This window comes from Gracilinanus agilis, chromosome 4 (genome assembly GCF_016433145.1).
Source record: "Gracilinanus agilis isolate LMUSP501 chromosome 4, AgileGrace, whole genome shotgun sequence".
NCBI classification, from domain to species: Eukaryota; Metazoa; Chordata; class Mammalia; order Didelphimorphia; family Didelphidae; genus Gracilinanus; species Gracilinanus agilis.
In genome coordinates, this window is record NC_058133.1 from 40,475,085 (window position 1) to 40,489,664 (window position 14,580).

Consider the following 14,580-nt stretch of genomic DNA (forward strand, 5'->3'; position numbering starts at 1 on the left):
GGACTCACTCTCTCTCTCTCTCTCTCTCTCTCTCTCTCTCTCTCTCTCTCTCTCTCTCTCTCTCTCTCTCTCTCTCTTTCTCTCTCTCTCTTCCTCTGTCTCTCTCTCTCTCCCCCCCTTTCCCTTTTCCCTCTCCCCTCCATCTATCTTCTCTTTTTCTCTACCTACCTATTAGGAAAAGGCCTATCATTAGGCTATTATCATTAGTCATATGATAATAAGGCTATTTTTATCATTAGCCACATATTAATAATATTTACTGCCATAAAGCTCCAATTGTATGTCAGGCACTGTGCTAGGCTTTATTTGATCTTCACAAAACAGATTTTCACTGCTAACACATTGGATTTCTTCTCCTTTTCTCCATTAATCAATCATTCAATGAGGAGAGAGGTTTAAAGGGGAAGGGAACATGCATTTATTAAGCACCCTCTATGTGCTGGGTATAGGGCTAAGAACTTTACATTTATTGTCTCATTTGTTACTCACAACAGCTCTAGGTGGTAGATGCTATTAGGATCCCCATTTTACAGTCAAAGAAACTGAAGCAGGGAGAGGTAAAGTGACTTGCCTAGGATCACAAAGTTAGAAAGGATTTGAACTTGATATCTTTTGATTCTAGCAGACCCAGCACTGCACAACCTAGCTACCTACAATAAGCATTTTTTGAAGCATCCACTTTATACCATTCACTGTGCCAGACGATAGAGATACAAATACAAAAAAAAATGAAACCATTCCTACTCTCAAGGGATTTTATATTGTAACAGATAATCTCAGTATTGCCTGGTATTGTTATTTTGCATATATGCTCACTTTCTCTTCTCTGAACTTAATAGCATTCAGACACATAAATGGCACAGATACTTAAATGCTTACATATTTAAATACTTAACACACATAGATGGCACAGACTACTTCTAAGGATGTCCCAAAAGTTTTTAGTACATTTTTAAGGTATTTAAAAAACCCCAAACCTAAACCTGCAATAAAACTTTTGGGACATCCTGTAAGTACCATGATGTGTAAATTATATGATATCCATCCATCTATCTATCTATCTATCTATCTATCTATCTATCTATCTATTTATCTATCTATCCACCTACCTATTTTCTGTCTATCTATCTATCTATCTATCTATCTATCTATCTATCTATCTATCTATCTANTCTATCTATCTATCTATCTATCTATCTATCTATCTATCTATCTATCTATCTACTTATCATCTATTATCTCTATTTGCCTACTTATCTATCTGCCTATTATCTATTTGTCTATTTATCATGTCTCTTATCATTTCTCCATCTACCTACTTATCTATTTATCATCTCTATCAATTATCTATCATATTTCTATTTATCTACCCATCTACCTTTCTATCTACCTACCTATCATCTCTCTCATCTCTCTTTCTCTCTGTACACACACACAAACACACACACACACAACCCTATTTGATCTCATTTTTTCATTTGACAATTAGATTTGTTCTCCTTGTCCCCAGTAGGCAGAATTATAAGTTACCAGCAGAAACTGCAAAAAGGCAGATTTCAGCTTAGTATAAGAGCATCCTAAATATGACATCACCCAACAAAAGAACTAAATATGTCGTGAGATAGTGAGTTATCCATTACCAGAAGTCTTCCAGCAGAGACTGATCACATATAAGGCATATTAGAGAGAGGACTCATGCTTTGAGTTGGATGCATACATTGGCTAGACTAGGCTGCCTATGAGGGTTCTTCCACTGCTGGGGCTTTACATCCACCCAATGTCCATTTCATGCATTTTGGAACTTAATCACCTATGGTTTTACTTGCTATTTGAATACTTCATGTATGTATGACTTCTTTCTTCAACTCCATCGTAAATTCCTAGGAGCAAGAATTATTACAGACTTTAAAAGGTGGTACCTGAGTCCCATTGCAGAGGAAGAGAGGGGCTCTACAAGACAAAAGTAAGGATGGAGGCTGAAGAAGGAGAGTCATGAGAGAGGACAGAGAGAAGGCTAGTTTGGCTGGATTTCAGAGTTTGTGTGTGGGATGTCTAGTCTAATGAATGCAAGTGACAGCCCTTTATATACTTGAAGATGTACATCACACCCCACTGAGCCTTCTCTTCTACATGCTAGACATCCCCAATTCCTTCAGCGAATCCTTAGATGGCATGATCTTGAGACCCTGAGCCATGTTGGCTGGCTTCCTCTAGCTTGTCTTATTACTGTTCTCCACAATGATTTTCATGTCCTAGGGACTCCGTAAGGGCATATTGAATGAATGGATGAGTCCAACACAATGTAGGCAACAGAGCTCACTCTTGTAATTAATAATATGATCAGACTTTAAAGTTATGTGGTTAGTCATCATAAATGCTGTTACTGTCTTTTTCCTTTTATTTTCTACAGTTAGGTCAGTTCTGCTTTTATTTTATTATCTATCTTCTCTTCTTTTCATCCTGTAGCATTTTTTTTTGTTTGTTTTTGGACTTCATACACTGATTGGGATAGAAATTCAAAGCAAATGGGAACAAAGCCCTCAGCATATGGGACTCATTAATACAACCCTTTCTGCTCTGGTTTTTACAGAATCAGTGAACAAAAATTAAAGTCCGTGCAAGATAACAAACAAGTAATTGAATACTCTTTAAGAGTGAACCTGCCACATGCAATATAAACAAAGGCTTTAGCTAAAGTCCAACCCATCATTTAGGAAAAGAAGGCATGCTTGCTTGTTAGTGGCAGTGTGGTCTAGTGATTGGTGCTGTTGTGGCAGAAGAAGATCAATAGCAATGTTTGAAATTCATTTGACAAGGTTGATTTTTTTTTTCTGTTGGACATGGTCGATTTTAAGGATAGATGCCTACAACTCTTCAGAGTGTCATGTGTGTTAGTTCATGGTCATAGAATATTTAGTGATTCATGTTTAGAGCTTGTCACTATTAGCAGGTTCCCTTGTCTTATGGTATTTTTTTTTAAACCCTTAACTTCTGTGTATTGACTTATAGGTGGAAGAGTGGTAAGGGTAGGCAATGGGGGTCAAGTGACTTGCCCAGGGTCACACAGCTGGGAAGTGTCTGAGGCCGGATTTGAACCTACGACCTCCCGTCTCTAGGCCTGGCTCTCAGTCCACTGAGCTACACCCAGCTGCCCCCTTAAGGTATTTTTTTAAGAGAAGTCAGAATTGAGACATTGGTGCTATTTCTCACAGACTTTATCAGTGGCTAGAAGTTAATACTTTTCATAGAGCTCATGTGTTCTCTGGTTTATCTGCAAGGTACTTGGTTTACATCATGTAAAACAATTTTCTAGGGGTTCAGATCTGGCCTCAGACACTTACAAAGCTGTATGACCCTGGGAAAATCACTTAACCTTGGGGTGTTGGTTTATCCTCTGTAAAATGAATGTAAAATGATCTGGAGAAGGAAGTGTCAAGCCATTCTAGTATTTTTGCCAAGAAAACCTCAAACAGGGTCATGAAGAGTTGGACATCACTGAATAAACAACAACTAAATCTGTTCTCTCATATTTGTGATTATTCACTTCGCCCTTTGGGGCCTTAGTTTCTTTATCTGTAAGATGAAGGATTTGAATAGATGTTTTCTAATGTCTCTTTTTGTCCTAAATCTATGATTCTATGGGTGATCCCAGTAAGGCATCACAGTGACCTCTCAGAGAAGATTCTTTTCATATTATTAGAGGCTGTTCTAATAGGACATAGCCATTGCTACTTGGCCACTTGGTGTCTCCTGCCATATTGCTTCAGGAATTCCATATGGTATGTGGACAACAGTGCCATTCATATTAACCAACCCAACTTTCCAGCACCAGTTTCAGGGTTCTAAATGGATTGTGGCATCTGGAGGGAATTTTGGATCTGAAGGAAACATTTTCTTGATCAATGTCTCCAATACAATGGAACTCTATGTTCTGGGGGGACTGGATAATAAGAATAAAAGTTCATAATTTTATAGTTCTTTAAAGGTTGACAGAATATCTTCCTCATAACAATCTTGGGAGGTAAGTACAGTATTATTTCTATTTTATAGAAGAGGAAATTGAGGCCCTGACATATTTAGCAATTTCCCAATGGCCACATAAATTTTTTTTTCTTTTAAAAGCCCCTACCTTACTTCTTAGAGTCAATACTATGTATTGGCTCCAAGGCAGAAGAGTGATAAGAGCTAGGCAATGGGGGTTAAGTGACTTGCCCAGGGTCACACAGCTGGGAAGTGTCTGAGGCCAGATTTGAACCTAGGACCTCTCATCTCTAGGCCTGGCTCTCAATCCACTGAGCCACCCAGCTGCTCCCTGGCTACATGTTTAATAAATATCTAAGACAGACTCTGAATCCAGTACTCCTGACTCTGAAATCCAGTGCTTCATCTATTATGTACCACTGCCTGTCATTAACAGGTGCCTTTTTTGTCATTAGATTTTGACTGGTCTTAAGAAATCATTTCATTAAAAATTTTTCCCCTAAAATGATTGGAAATTATGATATTTAAAAACTCAACTCAAATACCTCCTCCTTCAAGAAGTCTTCCTTGCTCTCCTCCTTCCTCCCTGCCCCTGGCACCCTCAATTGGGAATGACCTAACCCTTTGTACCTTGCATGACCTTTGCAACCTGTTTTAATAATCTACTGGGTTGTGTATTCTATATAGCCACATTCGTGCTTTCCCAGAATGCTAGCCTGGAAATTCCACGAGATGCATGTTGTCCTGACTTTGTATCTCTACCAGTGCCTAGCACAATGTTAGCACAGCACCTGATGCATTGGTGCTCAAGAAATATGGATTAGATTGGATTGGAAAGGAAATTTATTAAATACCTACTATGAGCCAGGCACTGAGTACATACAGATAGACAAAACCAGTCCGTGGCTCTCAAGGAGCTCACGGTTGAATGGGGAGAGTGTACACAGGTGATGAATGAACTCTTGTTGATTCAATGAATAGTAAAGGAAATTATTCTGTTTTTACATGATAACTTGTCTCAATTTGTTTATCAATTAATGGGGTCTTCTGGACTCAAGGTCAGCTTCATCTCTAGTAGCCCCATTAAAAGCTCTGTTAGAGGGCAGCTGAGTAGCTTAGTAGATTGAGAGCCAAACCTAGAGATGGGAGGTCCTAGGTTCAAATCTGGCCTCAGACAGTTCCTAGCTGTGTGACCCTGGGCAAGTCACTTAATCCTTATTGCCCAGCCCTTACTGCTCTTCTGCCTTGGAACCAATACACAGTATTGATTCTAAGGTGGAAGGTAAGGGTTTTTAGGGAAAAAAAACAAACACCAAACTGTTAAAATTCTTCCTTTTTTTGTCAATAGTATACTGCCCTATAAGTTGGGCAGAGGTGACCTATAGTGTGCCAACACCCCAATACAATATAGGGGCAAAAAGGACAGTATTAGAAATCATCTTGCTAGGCCCTAGGCATGCATCCCTAATGGTTTGTTTTCAACACAAGAACAATTGCCATTGTCATATTCCAAACTGTGTGCAAATTGTTTTATTATAAACTCTCTGTTGGTCCCTATTTAACTGGGAAATCATTCTCTCTAAATTTATCTCCGCTCTGCGTGGCACTGACATCTGCTGGCAGTACCAACTCTGCCTCACTTCGAAGCAAAAGATTCCGTGGAGAATAAGCAAGGTTCTCATCCGATCTATTAATAATCCCTGGAGGATTTTTTTTTTTTTTTTTTTTTGCTGTTTCCACATATGTTAACTCTTACCAGTTTCTTTCTTATTTTGACTTCCCATTAAATTCAGTAAACATGAGCTTTGAAACAGAGCTTTCTTCATTGGACCCACCCTCCCGAGAGCAAATGTCACCCTGCCAAAGCCGGGGGATGAGAAATGAGACACATAATGAAAAGTTGTTTGTTTTCTCAAGTTTTACAAGTCAATTTGGGATACTTCATCAGCCAAGTTTTTATCTCTGTCCTAGGCAACCATTACATGTTTTCAATTTGAGCAAAAAAAAAAACAAAAAACAACAAAACAACAAAAAAACCAGTCCTTCTCTGCTTTCTGTGGCATCTGGGCTCTATTCAAACCACTCTACAATTTCATGCAGACAAAGATTGTCCAAGTCACATGCTCCATTGGAGTAATCGGAGTTCATTAAAAATGTACAGAGCAAACCTGTATTCTACTGATTTCCCTCTTTGTGAGTTTCGCAATTTCCCCGATCAAGCTTTAGCATTTGAAGATGACTTTGAGAAAATGAAATTTGAGCACCAAAGGACTTGAGACTCGGGGAACTGCCAGTCAGCCAACTGGTAGCCTGGAAAACCCTCAAGGACTGTGGCCATGTCTTTGAACCAACTATCCTCCAAGTAGGGACAGGCAGTTTTCAGAGACTGTGTGGATGCCTGTAATCCATTTTCTCTGGATCTTGATGAGTTTAAAGGGACAGCAGACAGTCAAAATGATGGGAAAAGTAAAGCATCGAACCACAAGGCATCCAAAGGCATGATCTGAGTTCCACTTACCATCCATGGTGGGGCAAATGGAGGGGTTTGTAGAGTTCAGAGACTGCAGATCTGAATGCTGATCAAGGAAAGTGACTTTAATAAGGTGTAGGTCATTCCCTTCTTGACCCAAAATACTCCATGTGGCTCCCTATTTCCTACACAGTCACATATAAAATTCTCTGATGGACTTTCAAAACCTAACCACTTCCAACCCTTCCACTTTTCTGACCCTTGATTTCCTTTTTTCTACTTTATAATTAAACAAAACAGACCAACTTGCTTTTATTGGCTCCTGATGTTTCATCTCTGGACTATAAGCCTCTCACTGGCTATTTCTCATGCCTACAATGTACTTCCTCCTCATTCCTGGCTCCTAGCTTCTTTCAAGCCTCAGCTCAAAACATACTCTACTGGGGCTGCTAGATGGTTCAATGGATAGAGCACCAGGCCGGGAGATGGGAGATCCTGGGTTCAAATTTGACTTAGACACTTCCTAGGTGTGTGACCCTGGGCAAGTCGCTTAATCCCAGTTGCCTAGCCTGTATTGCTCTTCTTTCTTGGAACCAATACTTAATATTGATTCTGAGATAGAAGGAAAGGGTTAAAAATAAAAATATGCCTTGCTTTTGAGACAGAAGGAAAGGGCTAAAAATAAAAATGTACCTTGCTTTTGAGATAGAAGGTAAGGGTTAAAAATAAAAATGTGCCTTGCTTTTGAGATAGAAGGAAAGGTTTAAAAATAAAGATGTACCTTGCTTTTGAGATAGAAGGAAAGGGTTAAAAATAAAAATGTACCCTGCTACTAGTTCTTTCCCTCTGAGATTACCTCCAGTTTTCCACATTATTATTTATTATTATTATTCCTGTTGACTCCTTAGGAGCATAGGGCCGCAACCATCTCACGCCAGCGGACTCTGTTCTGGGCAACTTCCCCCAGCTGGGCCCATGTCATTCCGACTGTTTTTGTTTCATTTTTGGCAGATCTTCGCCAGGTCTGTTTTGGTCTTCCAACTTTCCTCCTCCCTGTAGGGTTCCAGCTCAATGCTTGTCTGGCTAGTTTTCCACATATGCATGTATAATTTGTGCATGGTTATTTGCAAGTTGCTTTCCCCTATTAGAATCTGAGTGTAAGCTCCTTGAGGGTAAGGGACTATTTTTACCTTTCTTTGTATTTTTATCACTTAGCATAGTGCCTGGCAACTATCAAGTGTTTTATAAATGTTCGTGGATTTGAATTAACACGCTTTATGATCCAGCCATACTAACCTACTTTTATTCATTAAACCCGATACCCCATCTCCCAAATCTCAGGCAATTTCATTGGCTGTCCCTCATAACTGCAATACTCTTCCTCTTTTCCTCTGAGGACCTGTGTAAAAGGATTGGAAGCTTATTTCAATATCTAGCTGGTAAATGCAATAGAAAATTTGAATGCCACATTGCTCAACTAAAGTGAATAAAAAAGAAGTCCATGGAAAGAAATTCAGAAAACAAACGCATATAAAAAATTCTAGGTTGCCTTAATCAGCAAGAGAATGAAAAAAAACACTGAAAAGGTTAAAGGGATATAAGTAGTTAAAGCAGTGAAAAGAAAGCACTAAGTAAATCAATATTAATCAATTCCCTCCATAAACTTGGGAAGTAAAGAACTCAAAGGTAAGACAAAATCTCTAAAGAAGGAGGGTGTGGAAAATTTATGGTCATTAATATGATTGAAAAGAGTACAAGAAAATGAAAATACGAGTTGGATGAAATAAGCAACAGAAAACATTTGCTCCATCAGTATAATGAATAGGAGAATATTTATATAAGGGGTAATAAATGCAACTGCAGCCTCTATGTGATTGGAAAGTAATAGGACTCCATAAGATCCACAATTATTGGCTCAAATATTTCTCAGCAGGGCATGGATTACTAGCAAGAAACTTGACTAGCTCTTTTGCATTTATTATTTCTGTTTTTCTGCATTTGTTTGCAATATTTCTATGCCCTACCTAGTACATGGTTGATCTTTGTATATGTGCCATGTACTGCTGAGAAGAAGGTATATTCCTTTTTATCACTGTTCAGTTTTCTCCAGATATCTATTAACTCTAATTTTTCTAGCATTTCATTCACTTCTCTTCTTTCTTATTTATTTTTTGGTTCTATTTATCTAGTTCTGAAAGGGGAAGGTTGAGATCCCCCACTAGTAGGGTCTTACAATCTATTTCCTCCTTGAGTTCCTTTAATTCCTCATTTAGAAATCTAGATAGATAGATAGTACAGCCATTTGACACATAAATGTTTAGTAATGATATTACTTCATTGTTTATAGTACCTTTTAGCAAAATGTAATTTCCTTCCTTATCTCTATTAATCAAATCAATTTTTACTTTAGCTTAGTCTGGTATCATGATTGCTATTACTACTTTTTTTTTTAACTTTAGATGATGCATAATAAATTCTGCTCCAGCCTTTTACATTTAATCTGTGTGTGTCACCTTGCCTCAAATGACTAGCTCCCTTTTGGATGAATGATCCACCTGTCTTTCTTTCTAATAAATTTTTTTTCTAGATTACATGTTTATACAATTTTTAATAATCAGTTTCTGACAGTTCACAATCCATTTTCTTTCCTTCCCTCTCCCTCCTCCCTTCTCCCCAAAATGGCAGGAATATGATATAGGCTGTACATGTGTTATTATAGAGTACATATTTCCATGTTCATCTTGTGAAAGAAGATACATATTGCTTATACAAGAGAAAAAATACACAGAGGGAAAAAAATGGAGGTTAATATGCTTCAATCTGAATTCAGACTCTGTCAGTTCTTTCTATGGGAGATAGCCTTTTTGTCATGAGTTCCTTAGAGTTGTTCTGGATCCTTGATTCTGATAATAGTTAAGTCATTCACAGATGATCATTGTACTTCATTGTAATTACTGTGTACAAGATCCTCTAGGTTCTGCTCACTTCACTTTGCAGCATTTCATAGAAGTCTTTTCAGGTTTTTTGTGGCTCTCATTCATTGTTTTTTATGGCTTAATAGTATAATTCCAATATAACCACATACCATAATTTGTAGGTCCTTTGCCCCTATCTTTGATCTCTTTGGGATATAGACCTAGTAGTGGTATTGCCAGGTCAAAGGATGATCCACTTTTCTTAAAGGAAAGCCTCCAAGAACTATTAACAAAGAATTAGGATACTAGAGACCCCTCTAAGTAGAAACTAATAGAAGTATTTATGTACTTAATATAAAGCATTCATAGTTTCTACCATTAAAAAACTAGAAATAAGATAGCAATGTATAAACTGGGAAACAAATAAAAAAGATATCCTCAAAAGTTCCAGGGATATTGATTTGGTAATTATTGAATGGGCATCCTGAAAGTGCTGTAACAGAAAGACTGCCCATGTTGATATAAAATAGATGCAAGGATGGTGACAGTGATAAAGTATTTGATGTCTGCAATGAAAATTGTTCTTTTTTAAAATCACACCACTGACCCAATAATCTAGGAACAATTCATATAAAATGTAGTACTTTTCAGGGGGACAATTTAAGCCCATTTTGGATCTTTCTAGCTTTCAACCCATTATAATCTCTCTAAATGGAACTAAATGTGACTTCCAAAGTAAAGGAGTCACACCAAAAACATCTTATTAAGCAGTTGGTTTGTGTGAATGACATCAGGGTATAGAATTCCACTGAAAAACAAATGAACAAATTCCTTTATCTCACAAAATCCTTCTCCAGTGATATCAAAATGTCATTTGAAGTCAATGAGTGTAAAATTCTTGATGTATGTTAAGTAAAAATAGTTGCTGAATGAGTTGATCTTGAATTTGGAGGTCACATTAAACTAATAATGCACGAGGGTTGTATTTTCAAATACCCTCATCTTCAGGCAAGCCATGTTGAACACAATAAAGGTACCAATGAGTAAAAGGTGGCTGAATACTCCAAGACACTTATTGGCAGTTTTAAATCAAAGCTGAATGGGATCATCACATTTGAAGCAATTAGCACCTATGCAAAACCAGTCTTAACATATACTTTCAGAATAGCAAAATGGACTACAACAAATTTTGAAAGGATCCTGACATAAAACCCTTACAGTATTAATAAAACCTAGGATCGATCACCCTAAGGCTGCTATAGAAAAAAATAACATTAAGAAAGAGGAAGAGCGTTGATAGATTTCCTTAGGAAACATAATCAACAGGTCCCAAACCTATAGAAATACTTTTGGAATAGCAGATATTACTTCATTAAACAGTGGTGAAGGATGATAACCATGAATACAACATTGAATATGCCAAATGTAATAAAAAAAAGGATACTTGTTGATGATGGAGTCTGTGAAATGACTAAGATCCAAGAGATGAGTTGAAAGACCTTCTTTGGACACCATCTAAATGAATTCAGCCAAAAGTACATCAAAAAAGAAGCTCTGAACAAGTAATTGAGGCATTTACTAGGGTCACTTGGAATCAGGTAAGAAATTTTTACTGAGTGATCAATGTTCATTATATAAGAAAAGACTTACAACACTTAAGGTTGTAAAAAATTAATTCTTATTGAATACCTAGCAAGGTATGACCTAGTATACTTTAGAAGTTTGCTCTCTTTCATGGACCGGCAGAAGACAAAACTCCATATGTGAAAATAAACCTCAAAATATCTTATAGAACTCAACCGATAAGGCATATCGGACCTGAGACACTATTGTAGAGCCAACTGTTGTCCACAGCTACTTAAATGCCATTGATTCAAGATTCAAAAACCAACATTTTAAAAGACATCATTATTCCAAATACGCATAATCTTCAAGTTACACACAATGAAAAGCTTTCAAAAGTATTGAGTCCTGGACAAGGAAATTGGAATCATGTGGAAACAGAATATGACATATATAAGTCCTATTTTTAAAATCTGCTACTGAAGTTGTATTAAGGATCCTTCCAGAAACACTTTTATTCAACTGCAAAAAATTATTTCTTTTTCCATTTGTATAACAGTCTATTGAACATTAAGTAGAATAATATCAGGATAACAACTTGTCCTTGGATTGTTTCTATAAGCAACCCATCCCCCCCCAAAGGAAGCAATGACAATGTAAGAACCACATTTTAAATAAATTTTACTATACCAGATATGCAAACTTTGTAGGCTAACTGGAAAAAGATTTCAAAATGGAGTGTCTAAGAGAGGCGAACATAATTATGAACCAAATAATCAATCAACAAGTATTTATTAAGCATTTACCATGTATCACATACTATATTAAGCCCTGGGGATCCAAAGAAAGGCAAAAATAGTGTCCTTGCCTCCTAGGAATTCCCTGTCTCGTTGGGGAAACAACTATATATGAACAAGATAAATATATGATAGATTGGAGGTCATCTCAGAGGGAATGCATTAAACTTGAGGGAACTGGGAAAGAGAAGAATAAGGGGCTTGCTATTGGAGTTGTAACAAGGATTTTGTTTTTAGTGAAATATGAAAGATGAATTTATATCTTAATACTTTCATTCAACCACAAAAAAGAAGTTATTTCACCAACCTATGCAATAGTCCATAGAACATATAGAAGAATAATAGGAGAGTGATTTGTCCTGGGACCATTTTTATCCTAAGCCCATTGGAAAAAAAGATCAACATTAGAATTAACAATAACAATGTTATAGAATAAAAGAATTTCAGACTTGAAAGAACTCGTGGGCCATTTAGTCTAACTTATATCCAAAAAAGAAACTCTTCCTACTATATGTCTCACAGATGGTCATCCAGACTTTGCTCAGAGACCTCCAGCGAAGGAGTAGTCACTGCCTCCCCAGCGGGTCTATCCAATTTGAGATAATTCTAATTGTCAAGGTGTTTTCCTGGCATTTACCTAAACTGGTCTCTTTGAAACTTCCATGCATTGCTTCTAGCTCCTCTCTTTGGAGATAAATGGAATAAATCTAATCTCTCTTTTACACAAACTTTGTACAGTTTTATTTTTTATTTTTTTGCATGTTTTCATCTCCATTAGACTATGAGGTTCTTTTGTATTTCTCTGTAGTCTCAGTGCTTGGCAAATAGTAAGATCTTAATGTTTTCTTAACTTGACAGCCCTTCACATACTTGAAGGAAGCTACCATATGCTTCTTTTAAAAATAAAAAAAAAACAAACCTCCTATTAGAATGGTTACTGTATATTTGTTCCCAGGCAGAAGCATGGCAAGGGTCAGGCAATTAGGATTAAGTGACTTGCCCAGAGTCACACAGCTAGGAAGTATTTGAGGCCAGATTTGAACCCAGGACCTCTTGTCTGTAAGCTTAGCCCTCTATCTAATGAGCTGTCTAACTGCCTTCATCAAATACTTCTTGAATCTTCTGTTCTTCCTGTCAAACATCTCCAGTTTTTTAATCCTGTTCACCTGAGTTATGAGCTTGAGATCCTTCACCGTCATTGTTGCAACTCTGAACACTTTCAAGATTAATTCAATTCAATTCAAGAAATACTTATTAAGTTTCCACTGTGCACTAGGCACTGTGCTAAGCACCAGGGATAAGAAAAGAGGCCTTCAAGGAGCTTACAGTCTAATGGAGGAATGTTATAGCAATGTAGGGTGTGAGTAGTGCCTCTCAGGTTTACAATGTAGACCTTGCTCCTTCCTCTATTTATTTGTTACTGGCTCATAGCCTTATTCATTCTTCTTCTCTTGGTTCAAAGAAGGTCTAATGAGTCTGCTCAGAAAAGATCAGTTCAAATGACCTCTCTAATCAAATGATTATCTTGACCTCCACCCCCGAATGAAACCAGACAAATTTCTTCATCTGTGGACTAACTTTCTTTCTTTCCATCCAAAACAGAGACTTACCAGTTTAGATGACATCACCATTAAGATCCATGGAATTTATTAGCAGTATCAAGTGACATAGAAATGCAAATACACATTAAAACAATGTCTAGATGATTATGACAAGGTACAGTCAAGATCACCTCTGTCTGAGTCTTTTCTACTCTCTTTCCAGTCAATCTGAGGTGGAGTTCCTGTAGAAAGGGATTAAGATTTAAATTTGAAGTGAAAATTTTCTCAGCGCTGTTTTCTAGGTAAACTAGGAGGAGAAAGGAGTCATTGAATGAATTTCTCTCAACAGCTACCAGTACTATGACTGTCACATTTGTTGGTCTTGGCTCCAATTCATTCCTGTTATAAAGTTCATCTTCACTCCTCTTGATACTGGTCATCCTCTCCTTAGAACTTGCTTTTGCCTTCTGCCTTTCTACCAGTGCCCCAAAATATGAGTGTGAGATTTTTCCTCCTCCTCACAAAATAAAACCTAAACCCCTTTAATTACATGTGAACAATGTAGCCCAGGAGTTGGTAAATGAAGATCTGATGTGGTCCACTGCCTATTTTCCTACTACTGGTGAACCAAGAATGGTTTTTACATTTAAAAATATAATTAATAATTAAATTATCATATTCCATATTAATTAAAAGAGCCAATGGGTCAGATTTGATCTGTTGTCTGTAGTTGGTTGATCCCTTGTCCAGTCCAAGAAGAATTCTCTATCATGTGTAGCAACTCCTAAATCTCTATAATACTCATGGAGCCATGCAAGGGTAGGTGCTACAGGTAAAAATCATCTGCTCTTTATAGAGAAAACAAGCTAGAGATGTTAAGTAATTTTTTTCTATGACCAGCCAGATAATACATGTAAACAGCAGGATCACTGACTAATCCCAATGAAAATAAGTGAAATGAGCAAAAACGGAATTACAACACTGGGCATTAATTACAGTACTGTAGGGAAAAGGTCTATTGCTAAGGAAAGAATTGTAATTATTTGTGGAGCAGAGACAGCAGCTACTGCCAATAATCTTAACAAAGGCACCAGTCTCCATCTTTATGCCTCTCTTCACCCCCTCCTTCAGAGCTTACATGTCAAAGCAGAGAGAGCTTCAACCTCTGGGCTCATGTTAGTCTGTTCCATATGTGGTAGTTGAGCTATATTTTGGAAGTGATCACAAGAGACTTGGATGAGACCCCATTATGGCAGGAAAGTGAAAATGCAGGGATTATGGTTTTCTCATTGTATTGGCTTTGGGCTCGCCTG

The 14,580-nt window shown here is 37.3% G+C and overlaps 1 pseudogene; it reads right to left on the reverse strand.

Moving 5' to 3' along the window:
* Positions 1-12,925, reverse strand: part of LOC123245850 — a 175,919-nt pseudogene extending 162,994 nt beyond the window's left edge.
* Positions 12,926-14,580: the final 1,655 nt, after the last annotated feature.